Source organism: Protopterus annectens, chromosome 1.part2 (assembly GCF_019279795.1).
Source record: "Protopterus annectens isolate FY-2018-M chromosome 1.part2, PAN1.0, whole genome shotgun sequence".
NCBI lineage: Eukaryota > Metazoa > Chordata > Ceratodontiformes > Protopteridae > Protopterus > Protopterus annectens.
This window is the reverse complement of record NC_056727.1, coordinates 1,250,257,386-1,250,274,347: the sequence shown is the minus strand read 5'-3', so window position 1 is coordinate 1,250,274,347 and position 16,962 is coordinate 1,250,257,386. Positions and strand designations below refer to the sequence as shown.

General features: G+C 43.8%; 1 protein-coding gene across 1 annotated transcript in view; it reads right to left on the bottom strand.

Annotated features, from left to right (window-relative positions):
* Positions 1-16,962, bottom strand: part of KDM1A (lysine demethylase 1A) — a gene marked incomplete in the record, with an annotated part of 2,315,042 nt that overhangs the window by 340,846 nt on the left and 1,957,234 nt on the right.

Below are 16,962 nucleotides of genomic sequence, written 5' to 3'. Positions count from 1 at the left end.
CAACTCTAGGTGTCAAATATTGCTTGTTCATATTTGCATCACTAATAGCAAAACCATGCAATGTACAAGGTTTTAAAAGACTTGATCTTAAAGTTTACACAATGGCAAACTCAACTGCATTAATATTTGACCTCTGTCTAGTGCAGGTAAATAGATATTAACTGTTGTTTTATGAAATTGATTTATATGGATATAATTTTCACAATTTTCTAAATATCTCAACAACCAAGTAACAGACAGAACTCCTTAGCCTCATATGAAAGCACTCAGTTAGATAAATACAATGATGCTGACAGTATGTGTGCAATTTGAGTGGTTGCTGAGATATTGTAAGTTGTTTACAAAATATTACAAATGTAATTAATGTGTTTAGTGTGGCTTATAAAACTCAGTTTAAGACCTAGAATGAAAAAAATACTACCACTATAAAATAGTTTGTGCTGTAGAGATTGCCACTTATACTTTTTCATAATCCCTCTGGTTCCAGAGATATGAACATTTGTTTGATATGCGAGTATATAATTTGATTCTGTCAAAAGGCTTAGGCTCCGCCCATTTGAAATTGCAGTGCAAACTTCCTGAGCTCCATAGGTAGGTACTAGGCTATCTGTCCAAGGGCATTTATAAGCCAGAGTGTGTCAGCTTTCGTCGCCCCATTGACTAATTAACTAAGCCTCTGTCAAGAAAAGCCAATGAAGTGATCCCGGGGAGTATTTTCTGCTACCCATCCACTCGTCAAGGTTTCTCTTGAAGAGAGTTAGTGAGGGGCTCTGCCTAATGTACTTAGGAATTTTGTTCCAAAGCATGGGGAGTCTCTAAAAGGAATCTATCCCTCCAGCATGTTCTATTTATTGTTGTGGCAAGGTTTAGCTCACTAGAGCGCGTGGCTCGCAGTGACTTGGATTTCTTTAGGTGGAGCATGTCCATCAATTCTGAGTTGGACATGGCTTTGTAAGTCAGGCAGAGATCACCTCTGAGTAAGCAATATGTGACTGAGTACAGCTGGAGTTTTTCCAGTCGGGCTGCATAGGACATATGTTTGAGGCCAGTAATCCTCTTCGTGAGGTACTTTTGTGGTCTTTCCAGCTGTTGGAAGTGTCTTGTGAGGTACATCCCAAATGGGGCATTGTACTCTATGGTGGGTCTGATGAGTGACAAGTAGAGGGGCACTATAACCTCTATTTCTAGATGCAAACTCTTTAGTAATTAGATGGGCTACATAGAAAGATCTCCTAACTACTTAGGCAACATGATTGTCAAAGGAGAGATTACTATCTTCCTGGGTCCCCAACATCTCTTATTACCTCTTCTGTATTAAGGGGGCTGCAACCTATGTGGTAATTCATGGGCATTTTGTTTTTCCCAAATGGAATGACTATGCATTTTTTTGGCATTTAGCTTGAGACCATGACTTTGACACCAGGTGTCCATCTCAGTAAGGCCCTTTTGGAGAATGTCCGTGTCCGCCAGTGTGTCAATTATGGCTCCCTGTTTGCAGTCATCGGCGAACTTGGTTAGCAATACTCCTCCTGTGTTTGCCTGTACTTCTGAGAAGTATATGCCAAACAGTAGGGGTACCAGGACAGAGCCTTGTAGGACACCACTTGTGACTGGTTTAGAGTCTGACCTGGAGCCCGCTATTCTTACCGTGTGAGTTCTGTCTGTAAGCCAGTTGGGCAACCCATCTCGCGACGTAGGGGTTTATGTTCAGGCTGGCGAGTTTTTCTATAATTCCCAAGTGGGGAATGGTGTCAAACGCCTTGGCGAGGTCAAGGTAGGCTGTGTGAACTACCTTCTCCTCATCTATGGCCTTGGTGACTGTCTTGAAGAAGTCAATCAGGTTTAGTAGGCATAATTGTCCTTAACAAAGCCGAACTGGGTCGGGTCAAGTGTTTGGAGGTTCCCAATGTCTTTGTTAATGAGTTCCATCATGATGTGCTCCACAGCCTTGCAGACCAGGCTAGTCAGGCATATGGGGCGATAGTTACAAGGGTCAGTTGTGGCCCCTCCTTTGTGGAGTGGAATAACTGCTGCTGTGCGCCATTCTATGGACACGTAGCCTGTGGAGAGGCCAAGGATGAACAGTGTGTTTAGGTGGGGGGTTAGTTCATTCTGTAGCTCGTGCAAGACACAGCCTGGGACACCATCTGGCCCCACTGACGCTGTGCTTTTGGCTTTTGAAAGGGCTGTTTTCACCTGTGCATCTGTGATTTCCAGGACACTACACTTTTCCGGTATTGTTGTGGGCCCTTTTGGAGGTGAGGGGGGGGTGAAGTTTGCACTGAATCCATCTACCAGGATGTTGGCAATATCAGTGGGTTCAGTATATTTTGTGCTATTTTGCACTAGCTCAGAGCATATCTGTGAGTTGCCACTTAGATTCTTGACATAGCTAAAGAAGGCTTTGTGGTTATCTTTTGAATCCTTGGCTATTTTTCTTTCGAAGTTACCCTTGGAGGATTTTATGAGGAACCTTAGTTTCAAACTGATACTGATCAGGGATGTCTTTCCTTCTTGGGATTTGCTTTTTTTCTGAACTAGTTTCCTCCTCCTATTGTATAGCCTGTTTATGGCAGGCGTCCACCAGACTGGTTTCCTTCTCTTAGGGGAGTGAATCTTGGTTTTGCTAGGGATGGCACGATCCATGCATCCTTGTAGGTGATCATAGAGTGCATTTGTAAAGGTTTCTGCATCTTGGACACTGTTATCCTTTAGCGTTGGGGCTGTGAAACTTACCACCTCTGTCTTAAGTAAGGTGAAGTTTGCTATAGAAAGGTTTTTCACTGTGGTTTCCTTGGTTGGAGGTGGTGGTGTGGTGTGGACATCTGGAGTGATTATTTTATGGTCTGATCTAACCAGTGATGGGTTGACCTCCGGTGTGGAACACCTGTCGCCCATGTTGGTGATGACCAGGTCCAATATGTTTTCACCTCTGGTAGGGGAGTTTACCAGCTGATCCAGGGCATTTGAGTTGATAAATTCCAGGAAGCGCTGGACCTGGAAGTTTGTACTTGAGTAGTTTTCCCAGTTAACGGTAGGGTAACTGAAATCGCCCAATATCAGGGTGTTCAGTAGGAGCTTCATGTTTTCCAGCATCTCCAGAAAGGCGGAGTGGTGGTACTGGGTCATGGTGGGTGATCTGTAGCATGCCACAATTTGCATTGCAGATTTGCCTGATGTTAGTTGCACATGGATGATCTTGGAGGTATCATGCTGCGCCACTAACCTGGAGGTGAAAGTTATCCTTTATGAATATGGGTACACCCCCTCCTTTTATGTTTCGGTCCATGTTCTGTGGCCGAAATGTGTGGTATGAGCTGTAGCCCGGTAGTGCTGGGGTGCTCTGTGGAGCCTTGAACCAGGTTTCAGTTACTGCACAGATGTCGAAGTTCTCCATACTGAGGAGTGCTTCGAGCGCGTCCATTTTGAGATTTAAACTCCTGGCTTTGAGTAGCATAACCCTCATTTTTTTTATTTGTGCTGTTTACGGAGGTGGGTTTGACTTTTGAGCCTTGCCTAAAAAGTGAATGAGTTAAAATAACCTTGTACTAACAAGCACCAAGTACATATACATTCCAATGAGGTAAACTCTAAGTGAGCAGTTTGCCTCAGCAATCCTCCTCTTCCTCCTTAAAAAAAAATCTGTTTAATTTTCACCTTAACTTACAGCAACATGAACTTCTACTTCTCAAGTAATCTGACAAAATGCTGCCTACATATGTGCAACAATGAATGGAGAGAAAAAAATGTCTTCTCAGCCATGTAAGGTGTTTTCAAGACCTAGAATTGCGACTTCAACAGAGCAAAGGGATTGGTGTAAAGATAAAAAGGGAACTCTAAAACAAAATGAAAACCACTATGAAAGAACTTAGTATAAAAGTAAAAGATTTTACGCATGATCTACTAGTGGCCCCCCTTGATGGGTTTTGTGACATGAGGTAGTGCCATTTCTGCCAGGAAGTGTAGGGCAGTGCATGTGTAACATATGCCAGCATAGCTAGCTGGAGTTTTGTAAAGAATTTTATGTAATTTGATTATCACACTGATTTGTACAGATGCTTATGTTAAAATACACTTGTAAAGTTGCTTATGTTAAAAATGCATCAACAGTGGTGCTGGACAGAAGAGAGATATACATGTGTAAGTATTATTATAAATGCATGTTTTGACAGAGAATTCTGGACGGAAAGAGGTTAGTATCAGTCCAGCTAATTTTGAAAAATAGGTTGAAACTTAAATGGGTTGGTTTTACAGTTTTCAGATACTGCAACAGATCTTAGCAAAGCTTTGGGTATGTACTGTACCACAGTCAAGTGACCAGATGTGAGGTCATTCTATAACCAGCACTGAAAGGATTCTTTAGACATTAGTGAGAGACGTGATGGAACTCTTGTAGCAGCGCTTTGTCTTCTGGAACCTGACAGGAAAGATCTTTCACAGATATCTCACACCTCATCTTGCCTTGCTGTAGTAAGCAACTTGGCACTCATCATCTTGACTTGTTTTAAGTAACAAGGGAGCAGCAATTCTTTAGTCAGGAAAATATAGTGAGAATATTTTGTTTACATCTCCTGTGATTAAAACTCTGGTGTTTACTGTAACTGGATTATTCAGTATTCTCGTGTTTTCTTCTTTACATATTACTTATTATTAAATATTTCTATACCTTTCATTCTGGCTGGTCTTTGAGAGAATACTTTCAACATCTTGAGAGTACTTATGCTTATTTTAGTGACACTGTGTCTGCTCCGGTTAAACTCTACCATTTGTATTAGTTTTAATTTAACTCAGTATAACTGGGTACCCTTGTAAGAGCCTTTAGGATAGATGACTGGTGGCAGTGTACTTACATTATAGTCTGTGCAGAGGGGGCACAGCTAGTAAATCTGTGTCAGCCTTTCCCAGGTATGTGCGTGGAAATCAAGTCATCCAACTGTGTGTACCAGCTACTTGGAACAGGGACACAGAGTTCCACAGTGGTCAGTGTGGAATCTTGCTTGGGGCTTGGAGAGGGAGACAGTCCAGCCCCCCCCCCAAGTTCTGGAGTGTGGTCCCTGTGTGCTCTTTAAGGGAAATTGTGCTTGACACAGAGAGCAGCATCTGAAAATACTATGTGGATCCATTTTTGCTCCTAGTGGCCATCCCTCACCGGTATCAGAGGTGAACAATACAACTCCTTGTTTACTGGCCCCGAGTACGGACCATCATAGGTTCACAGCTGGGTTTTCCTTCACCAATCATAAGTTACCCCCCCCAAGTAAAACTCACTTTTGAGGATATTCATGCTCTTGACTTATGCATGCCACAACTTAACACACTGGCCATACAAGTATGCACAGAGCCCATTCATTCCCACTTGCTGTCAGAAAGCAACCACCTGCAAATCAACACATAAGTGACACAGATCTGACATTAAACAAGCAATATACAAATTGCTAACCTCTAAGGTGCTTAAACACTAAACAATAAGAAAAAACTATAATGCAAGCCATGGTGACAAGATGACAAAACATGGTTAAAAAGTGATTAACAACTAAATACAGGCATTCAACATATTATATACTTCCCATTTGCCTCACAATCTCCTAAATAGATATTTAAAGGACCACTGAAACGACTCAGTCTCTCAAACTAAATCAGGGAAAGTACCTTATTTCAAAGGAATGGTGGCAGGAAAGCAAAAGAATGTCTACTGAAAGTCTAACTACATGCTAGAAGTTCCTAATCTGACTACTTATGCTACCTAGCTGAGGTATAGAGCTGCAAGAACTCTTACAAAAAAAGATGAAACCTACACTGTACAGGATATCGTAGGTCAGCATTAAGACTTAAATCGGCTAGCCTCCACACAACAGGAAGTCAGCTTAGACCCTAAACACAAGAATGATATGGTAGGTGTGAGAGAAATACAATATTCTTAAAGCAGAAGTTGGCAGACAAAACTCCTGCTGTTAAGCCCAGGTGAAATGCACAGCTACAACCTAGACAAGCACAACTAACTTGTTCATAAGTTGCAAAATCACTATCTTACATACAGTCTCAAGTTTCCGAATTAAAAGTTAGAAAAATGAGAGTAAAGGAGAATTCCCCCTGTAATGAGAGCCTTTTGCATGACCTTTGTACCCCAATGTGATGCAGAAAGAATTGCTATTGAGGCCCAGCATGGATAACAATACTATCATCACTCTGCCAACCTCTAATGGGACAATGACAGCCTGGTAGCATAGGAAATCGATATCAATGTAGGGAATAGTGGACAGGGCTATGCCCCAGTGCAGCCCTCAATCTTACAGAACTAAAAAGTCCACTAAAGTTTTTTGCTCTCAGCAGAATCTTCCAGAAATAGCTTCTATGGCTTATCCATTTCCCCAAGACACTTTCCTTTATATTCTCCTGAAGCAATGGGAGAAGGTTCTCCTTTGGTATGGGAAGAATGGACACACTGACCACAAAAGCAAGAAGCTTATTTAATTCAGTTCAAGAAATGCCCACAGGTTAAGGGTTCTGGGAGAGGTTCTTATGTACCTTACCACAATTCAAACATTCCTGGGGTGCTCCACAAAGAACCAAAGCCACAATGAACTTGTGCCATTACACAACACTGTTCCAGCTTCTATTTTCAAAGTAGTTGCTATCTACAAGGACACTCCCTCCTCTTCTGGACCTGGCATATAAATATGACAATAAAAGAAGAGGCATGTCCATTGCCCACTTGTTTCTGTACAAAGAATATGAATCTGGTCATGAACCAGAGGGCAACGTTACTCACAGAAGCGAAGAGATGGAAGGTGGGGAGGTGGTCAAAAAGTGGGATGCTTTACTGCTGACTGACCACCACTAGAATATCTAGAGTTACAATAAGGTAGTCAATAACACATTTTCAGTGAGGAATTTAGTCAGTTCAAAATGTAGTGAACAAATACTAGGCCTGTTCAGGACTATCCTCCTCTATCCCACTCCAACCATGCAAGTCATGTCCATAGATGAGCATAAATCCTCAGACTACCTTCAAAGCCAGTAATCCTGTAGAGGCCCAAGTAACAAAATAAATTGGTCAGCTAAGAGGGAAAGGCAAGACAGTAGTTTCCTCAGTCCATAAGGAAAAGGAAGGAAGAAACAGAATGAAGGAATGTAGGGTGGGAAAGAATACTTCAGCAGTGATTAGTAGGACATCTACTGTTATGCCAAGTTCTTACACAAAGGTAATATGGCCTTCTTTAGATCACTGTTGCAGTATTCCCAACTGTTTGGTGATTCTCAAAACTTCTGAATTTTGAAGAGTGGTTCAATGAGAAATAGGAGAGCTGTTCAGTAATCCACAGAGGACTGACCCTGGATTTAAAAAAAGCATCTACTCTGTAATGTTTAGTAAAGCTATGCACAGATGACCAAGTAGCTTCTTCTAGGATTGAAGGATTGCCCTAGAGCCGATCCCCTTGAAAAGGCACAAGATGAGGCCACTGCTTTAGCAGAATGTGTCTTTGCTGGACAACTTAAGGATTTGCCATTCTGAGTGAGCAAAAAGAAAGGAATTTAGGGTACTTGCGTATTATCGCAACCAGATTGTTAACAGCAATACAGGTTGCTTAAGGATTATGAAATACGGTCATTATTGTTGTACAAATGTTGTCTAATGTGGGTCCCTGTAGCACAACACTCTGGGTACTTATTTTTTTAATTTTTTTTTTCAAACGTATATTCCAATAATCCAAAACCTGTGTTGTACAACACTGTCAACATTTCTGTTATTTGAAGCCCACCTGCTGCATGTTCCTTTGTTGTTTAATTAGTTTGCTGTCAGTTGTACAATCCAGGTTTTGCATTATTTGAAGATGCATTAAAAAAATAAATAAATAAAAGGAAAATAACATACTGTTTGGCTTTCTGTCTGCACTTTACTTTCAGCATTTCTGTTATTTTAAGTCCAATGCTATGAAAGTAAGGAAAGCAGTTCATGGCGATAGCAGCATGGTAAGTCAGGCATGCGTCTATGAGGCACGTAAAACAGGAAAACAGGAAAAGGATTTCTGAAATTGTTTGTGTTTGTAAAAGTAATGTAAACTTTTTTGGCAGTACTAACAACTTAGAATGACAGTTTCAACTATCATATGCAGTCGTATCTGTGCAGGTATGCTCTTTTCGCAACCGAGAAAATCTGGTTGCGATTATATGGAAGTACCAAATTTAGAAATCTAGTTATCAATAGTTTGCTTAGACACTGGGTTCCCTAGTTTGGAATTCTGGAAAAAGAAACAGTTTGTTTAACTTGCAGATGCCTTTAGTTTTATCGAGGTAGAATCTGAGTTCCCTACACACACCAAGACAATATAGTATTTTTTTCCCCTTGTTTTGTGGAGATTTACGGCCTGACATTAGTTTCTCCCTTAAGGCCATCAAAGACACACTATCCTTACGAAAAAAAAGGGAGGGGGATGTCATACGGGCCGGTAGTTTGGACAGTCATCTGGACAAGGTTGAAGTTTCATTTAATACATGTCAAAGCTACCACAGGTTCATAGGTAGGTACTAGGCTATCGGCCCTGGGGCCTACACAAGCCCAGCCAAAAAGGTACCCTGGCTTTTGCCACCCAAGAAAATTATTTTACTGTGCCACTGTCGAGCAGAGCCACAGAGGTGATCCCCGGGGTGAATTTCCTATTTCCCATCCAATCATGAAGATTTTTCTTGAAGAGTGCTAATGAGGAGCTTTGTTTGATATAGACAGGTAGTTTATTCCAGAGTATGGGAAGTCTCTGGGACAGGAATCTATCCCTCCGGCATGTTCTGTTTATTGTTCATAGGTTCATACTAGGCTATCTGCCCTAGGGCATTTATAAGCCTAGCCAGAGTTGTGTGGCTTTCACAGCCCCTTAGGTTGAAGAATACTATACCCATTAGTTTGCTGTGCCTCTGTCCAGCAGTGATACAGAGATGATCCCCGGGGTAAACCTACGATCTCCCATCCACTGGTCAAGATTCCTCTTGAACAGAGCCAGCGAGGTGCTCTGTCTCACATGGACCGGGATTCTGTTCCACAGCATAGGGAGTCTCTGGGTGATGAATCTGTCCCTCCAGCATGTCCTATTTATATCCGTGTTGAGGTTTAAGTCTCTTGCTCTTGTGGCTCTGGTGGATTTGGATTTTTTGAGGTGGAGCATGTCCATTAATTCCGGGTTGGACATGGCCTTGTATGTCAGGCACAGGTCACCTCTGAGCAGACGGTATGCGACTGAATAGAGCTGGAGTTTCTTCAGTCGGGCAGCATATGGCATATTTTGAGCCCTTTATCCTTTTGGTGAGGAACTTTTGGGGTCTTTCCAATTGCTGCAGGTGTCGGGTAAGATACATTCCGAATGGGGCATTGTACTCCATCATTGGTCTGATAAGTGAAGAGTACAGGGGAACAATGACCTCCCTTGATCTGGATGTAAATCCCTTCATAATCAGGTGGGCAATGTAGAAGGCCCTCCTAACCACTTTGGCAATGTGAGTGTCAAAAGGAAGGTTACTGTCAACTTGGGTCCCCAGGTCCCTGATAACCTCTTCTGTGCTTAATGGATTGCCACCTATGTGGTAACTTGGGGTTACCTTGTTTTTACCAAAGGGTATGACTATACATTTTTTGGCGTTTAGCTTAAGGCCATGGCTCTGGCACCAGTTATCCATTTCTATGAGACCTCTCTGAAAGATATCTGTGTCTGATGGATTTTCAACTATGGCGCCCAGTTTGCAGTCATCTGCAAACTTTGTCAGCCACAATCCTCCTATGTTTGCCTGCACTTCTGAAAAGTAGATGCCGAACAAGAGGGGGCCCAGGACTGAGCCCTGTGGGACACCGCTTGTGACCGGCTTGGAGTCTGACATGGCACCAACAACTCTAACCCTGTGGGTTCTGTCCTTGAGCCAGTTTGCAACCCATCTTGTGACATATGGGTTTACATTTAAGCTGGTGAGCTTTTCTATGATACCCGAGTGGGGTATTGTGTCGAAAGCTTTTGCAAGGTCAAGGTAGGCTGTGTGAACTGCCTTACCCTCATCAATGGCCTTGGTGACTTTCAAAAAAGTCGACCAAGTTCAAGAGGCATGATTTGCCCTTGACAAAGCCGAATTGGGTAGGATCCAATGTCTGTAGGTCCTCTATGTCTTTACTTATGAGTTCCATTATGATCCTCTCCATAGCTTTGCAGACCAGGCTTGTTAAGCTTATGGGGCGGTAATTACCAGGGTCCGTAGAAGCACCGCCTTTGTGGAGTGGGACCACAGTTGCCGTACGCCACTCTTTGGGTACGTATCCTGTGGTAAGGCTAAGATTAAACAGCAGCCTTATGTGTGGGTTTAGTTCCTCATTGAGTTTGTGTAGCACACAGCCGGGGACACCATCCGGTCCCATTGATGCTGTGTTTTAGCTTTAGAGAGCAGCTCTAACCTCTGCATTTGTGATAATTGGGAGACTAAACTCTGCTGAAATAGACATTTCTCCCTTTGGGGGAGGGAGGGGAGAAATTTTCACTGAATCTGTCTGCCAGTATGTTTGCAATGTCTGTGGGTTCAGTGATTTTTGTATCATTCTGGACTAATTCTGAGCATATCTGGGAGTTTCCACCCAGACTTCTAACATAGCTAAAGAAGGCCTTATGATTGTCTTTTGAGTCCTTGGCGATTTTTCTCTCAAAGTTGGCCTTGGATGATTTTATGAGTGATTGTAGTTTTTTACTAGTATTGATCAGAGATGTCTTCCCTTTTAGGGATTTTGCTCTATCTTGTAGTAGCTTTCTCCTCTTGTTGTAAAGTTTGTTTATGGCTGGGGTCCACCAGATCGGGCGCTTGCCTTTGGTGGAAAGGGTCTTGATTTTATTTGGGATTGCTTGATCCATGCAATCCTGGAGGTGCTCGCAGAAAGCATTTGTAAGGGATTCAGCAGCGTGGGTTGTGGTTTCCAATGGCTCAGGGGCCTTGAAGGATACCACACCAGTCTTAAGTGTGAAGTTGGCTTTTGAGAATTTCTTCAGTGTGGTCTTTTTTGTTGGGGGGGGGGGGGGGATGTGGATCTCCAGTGAGATTAGTTTATGGTCTGATCTCACCAATGAGGGATATACTTCCGGTGTGGAGCATTTTGTCCCCATGTTTGTGATGATCAGGTCTAGTATATTTTCACCTCTTGTGGGAATGGTGACAAGTTGTTCCACAGCATTTGAGTTTATGAACTCCAGGAACCTTTGGGCTAGGGTATTGGGGCTTGAGTAATGTTCCCAGTCTATGTTTGGGTAGTTGAAGTCACCCAATATGATGGTGTTTGGAGAGACATTTATACTCTCCAGTGTCTTCAGAAAGGCTGTGTGGGGTTCCTGAGTTTGAGAGTGTGGCCTGTAACATGCTACAAACTGTAGAGCAGTTTTGCCTATGGTTAATTGCACCTGAATGGTCTCTGATGCTTCGTGAGTTGCCACCAGTGGTGACAAGGTTTAGGTCCCTAGAGCGTGTAGCTCGGAGGGATTGTGATTTCTTTAAGTGGAGCATGTCCAGCAGCTCTGGGTTTGACATAGCTTTGTATGTTAGTCAGAGATCACCTCTGAGTAGGTGATATGCGACGGAGTAAAGCTGGAGTTTTTTGAGACGGTCTGCGTACGGCATCTGTTTGAAGCTGGTAATCCACTTTGTGAAGTATTTCTGCGGCCTTTCCAGTTGTAGATGTCTTGTGAGGTACATACCAAAAGGGGTGCTGTACTCTATAATGGGTCTAATGAGTGATGAGTAGAGGGGAACAATGACCTCTTTTTTTCTGGATGAGAAACCTTTTGTGATGAGGTGTGCCACGTAGAAGGATTTCCTGACTAATGTGGCGATGTGATTATCAAAGGAGAGACTACTGTCCACCTGTGTCCCAAGGTCTCATCACACTTTCGGTGGCATGTATACCACCGCCTATGTTGTAGTTCATGGGTACAGAGTTTTTACCAAAGGGGATGACAATGCACTTTTTGGCATTGAGCTTGAGGCCATGGCTTTGAAACCAGGCATCTGTCTCAGTGAGGCCCTTTTGTAGGATGTCCACATCGTTAGGAGTTTCGATTATGGCTCATAGTTTGCAGTCATCTGTGAACTTCGTTAGCCAAAGACCTTCTGTTTTGGCCTGTACTTCAGAGAAGTAGATACCAAACAGGAGAGGACCCAGGACTGAACCCTGTGGTACTCCACTTGTCATTGGTCTGAAGTCGGATTTGGAGTCTGCTACTTTCACAGTGTGGGTTCTGTCAGTGAGCCAGTTGGCAACCCATCTTGTGACATAGGGATTTATACCTAGTTTAGTGAGTTTATCTATAATTCAAGAGTGGGAGATGGTATTGAAAGCCTTGGCAAGATCTAGATAGGCTGTGTGAACCACCTTACCCTTGTCTACGGCTTTGGTGACTGCTTCAAAGAAGTCTATCAGGTTTAGGAGACATGATCTGCCTTTTACAAACCCGAACTGGGTGGGGTCCAGAGTTTGGAGATTACCAATGTCTTTGTTTATAAGTTCCATGATGATGCGTTCCATGGCCTTGCAGACCAGGCTCGTCAGGCTAATGGGGTGGTAGTTCCCGGGGTCCGTGGTGGCTCCCCCCCTTGTGGAGTGGGATAACTGTCGCTGTGTGCCATTCAGCAGGCACAAAGCCTGAGGTGAGGCTATGATTGAACATGGTACTTAGGTGGAGTGCCCTTAGGTGGAGTGCCAGTTCATTCTGTAGTTCATGTAGAATGCAGCCTGGGATGTTGTCTGGTCCCATGGATGCTGTGTTCTTGGCTTTGGAGAGTGTGGATGTTCTTCGTCTCACATTGCTGCAGTCATAACCTGTGGGTAGTCCGCTGTCCTCGGTCGGCCCGAATACCAAAGAGTTAGGCTGGCGTCGGTCATGGGCGCTTGGAGCTGACATCAGTACGTATTAGTACTTAAGCGCATGACCGACGCCATATCTTTAGTCTTTCTTGCCGCGTGGTCCGAAGCAGAAGCAACATTTGCAAGTGCCGTTTGGCGTTCTGAAATTTTCAATTTTTCGAGTTTCAGACCGAAGACCAAGTTGGGCTAAGTACCCCGTTGGGGAAAATTTTTGTCTTTTCTTGCCTCAGTTTATCCGGATGTCAGAAAAAGTTAATAATTGTATTTCTTGTGGGAAACAGATACCTCATAGGGACTATCATTCTCTCTGTATTCCTTGTTTGGGGCCTGAGCACGACGTAGTCGGGTGCCGCTTTTGCGCTAGATTTAATAAGCGCACCATTAAACGCAGATTAGACTGTGCTAGGCTTGTTTTCGGTAAGCGGTGTAACTACAACATGCCGTCGGATCCTCCGACGCTCGCTACCGCGAAAAAGCGAAAAGATAAATCTTTAAGGTCCAAACCGGATGAGTCATCCGTTGCGGACGCCGGTTCTATGGAATCTACGGTTGAATCTGTGGATCCAGCCGAGGTTTCGGCTGAATCCCAGAGGGAACCTTTATTATTACAGGAGTTGGCCTCTCAGGAGTTAGGTCAGGCCGAGGGTGCTTCTCAAGTTTCTGTGGTTCCATCCTTACAAAAGGTGATTAGGCCTTCTACTTCTGTCACTAAAGGCCCTGCTAAGGCTAGACCTGGTCTTTCTGGTACAGGCCACAGCCCTAGTTCTTCGGGCTCTGTTCCTAAAAAACACATGTTAAAAATGGCAGAGGATTTGATTACTTTAATCAGGGGTTCTATGCCCCCTCCAGAGAAGAGGCCTAGGGTGGAGACAGATTTAGAGGGAATGGAGCATTCCCTCTGATTACTCTGAGTCTTCTACTGAGGATATCCAGGATTTTCCTCCCTATTCTGATTCAGATGCAGAGGATTCCTGTCCTTCTGCTTCTCCTCCAGAGGATTTTTCCTTTTCTGAAACCTTGCATTCCATGAGGGAGCATTTCAAGTGGGAAGGTCAGGATTTTTCAGATTCTCGTAAGATGCTTAGGGAATTCTTGTTTTTGCCACAACATAGACCTTTGGCTATTCCCCCTGTTTTAGATGTGGTTCAGGATGTTTTTTCTGAAGCTTCCCTTAATCCTGATTCTTTACCCCCTGCCCCTGTCAAGCCAGACAGGTATTACAGAGTTCCAGAGGCACATAAATATTTGTATAAGAGTCCTAGAGCTGATCCATAAACTATTATTCAAGGGCCTAAGGGTGTCAGGGCTTCTGCGGTTAAGAATCCGGTTCCTCTGGATAAAGATTCTAGAGCACTGGATAGGTGGGGTAAAAAAGTGTATACCTCGTCTACGTTAGCTATGAGGGCTTTAAATTGCCAATTTCATATGCTGAAGTATCAGTACTTTCTTTTAGGTCAATTGAAATCTAAGGTAGATGCTTTATCGGAGGGTATAGAGTGTAAGGAATTGCAGGACTTGGTTCATGCTGCTGATCAAGTTGGTAAACATTCCTTGCAGTGTGGCTTCGATGCCCTTCAGGCTTCTTCCAGGGTGGCTGCTACTGGTTCAGTTATTCGTAGACATGCCTGGCTTAAGGATCAAAATTTGTCAGAGCATGTTAAAGCTTGGATTTTGGATGCTCCTCTTCAATCTAAAGTTCTTTTTGGTTCTCCTGTGGAGTCAGTTTTGAAAAAGATGGAAGACAAAACTAAGTCTATGCAGACGGTTAAGGAATTTTTGCAAGTGCAGCCCCCTAAGTTTAGCAGAAATTGGCCTGCAAGAGGATGGTCTTACCCTTCTTCGGACTTTCAGTCTAAGGGCAGGTCTAGACGTGGTAGGGGCAGGGCTCACGCTCAGGGTTCTTTCAGACCTAGGACTTGGAGTTCCCCTGCACAATCTTCTGGTGAGGGCAGGGGTCAGCCTTTTCGTAAACAGACCCAATGACCTGTATCTTCAGCTGCCAGATCCTTCCTTTCTGGCAGCTCCTCTAGGAGGAAAGTTGGCACTCTTCAAACAAAATTGGCATTTGGTCACCCAGGACAAATGGGTGTTGGACATAATAAATCAAGGTTACAAGTTTTATTTTCACACTTTTCCTCCTTTCAAAGGCATGCCAGATATACCTCCTCAGCAAAGGCTGGAGGCTCACGAACAAATTTCCTTGCTTTTGCAGATGGGGGCAATCCAGGCGGTACCGCCGTCAGAAGAAGGCCTAGGGTTTTATTCTCGTCTATTCCTTGTGCCAAAGAAAGGAAACACTTGGAGGCCAATTCTGGATTTGTCCATTCTCAATACATACCTAGACATTCCAAAGTTCAAGATGTTAACATTACAACAACTTCTGCCTCTGCTAGGCAAAGATCACTGGATGGTTACTCTGGATCTAAAGGAGGCCTATCTTCACATTCCTATCAGGCCCAGCTGCAGGAGATTTCTGCGTTTTCGGGCTGGAAATTCTCATTATCAGTTCTCTGCATTGCCCTTTGGTTTATCTACTGCGCCCAGGGTGTTCACAAAGGTGCTGGCCCCTGTAATAGCTTTCTTAAGACAGAGGGGAATACAAATTTATCCTTATCTGGACGATTGCCTGATTATTGCTCAAGACAAAGACAAGTTAATTCAACAGCTACAGTATGTAATGGCAGTTTTAAGAAGCCTAGGGTATTCTGTGAATGAAACAAAGTCCAGTCTAGTACCCTCTCAGGACATGTGCTTTCTGGGTGTGAGACTGAATACAGCCTCTCAGATGGCTTTTTTGACCCCGGACAAACAAAGATCTCTTCACCTATACTTCCAGCAATTATCAGTACTGTCCAGGCTGACTGCAAGGACAGTCCTTCAAGCCTTGGGGTTCATGGCATCATGCATTCTGGTACTTCCCAATGCCAAACTGCATATGAGGAAGCTACAATGGTATCTCAAAAGTGTATGGACTCAACACTGCCACGATTTGGACACTGTCATTCAGATAATACCTTGCATCCAGAAGGAATTCTTGTGGTGGGCTCAGGAATGTCACCTAAACAAGGGACTCTCTGTGACGACCAGAGGCGAGTCAGATCTTAACGACGGATGCCTCAGACCTGGCTTGGGGAGCACACTTCAATGGGAAATGGATTCAAGACATGTGGCCTCCCAGACTACAGCATTTGCATATCAACATGAAGGAGATGTTAGCAGTCCAGTTTGCCCTGATGGCTTTCAAGGGCCTACTTCAACCAGGACAGGTGTTGATTCAAACAGACAACACCACAGTCATGTGGTACATCAACAAGCAGGGGGGAACCCATTCTTACCCTCTTTGCAGACAAGCTATGACACTGTGGGAGACTGCTCTGAGTTTGCACATCACTCTTCAAGCACGGTTTCTGCCAGGAGCACAGAACTCCCTAGCAGATGTATTGAGCAGGCAAATTGTGGACCCCCACGAGTGGAAATTGGATCCTCAGGTATTCCAACAGTTAACAGTGGCTTGGGGAACTCCAGACATAGATCTGTTCGCTTCTCCTCTAAATTTCCAACTACCAAAGTTTTGCACAAAGATGTTTCACCCAAAAGCTTGGAAAGTGGATGCTCTATCTTTCAGTTGGAACAACCTTCACGTCTATGCTTTTCCTCCTCTGCCTCTCCTTACCAAGGTACTCTTGAAAGTCAGGCAGGACAAGCCTTGCATGATTTTAATAGCACCAGATTGGCCACGACAGCACTGGTATCCTCTGCTGAGGAGTTTAATTCAGGAGCCTCCTTGGCCTTTGCCACAACTTCCTCACTTGTTGTCCCAGTCAAGCAGTCATTTGCTCAATGTCAGGGTACAGTCCTTGCATCTAACGGCCTGGCGTATTCTGTTTTAGAGCCTGTGGGTTCTCAGCTCCCTCAACAGGTGTTAGATGTTATTTTGGAAGCCAGGCGGCCCAGCACTAGAAAAGTTTATGCTGATAAATGGAAAAGATTTTTGCTTTGGAGCACAACAAAGGACTTTGATGCCTCGGTACCTAATTTGAGTTTCACACTGCAGTACCTTACTGAATTACTAGACAAGGGTTTGTCAT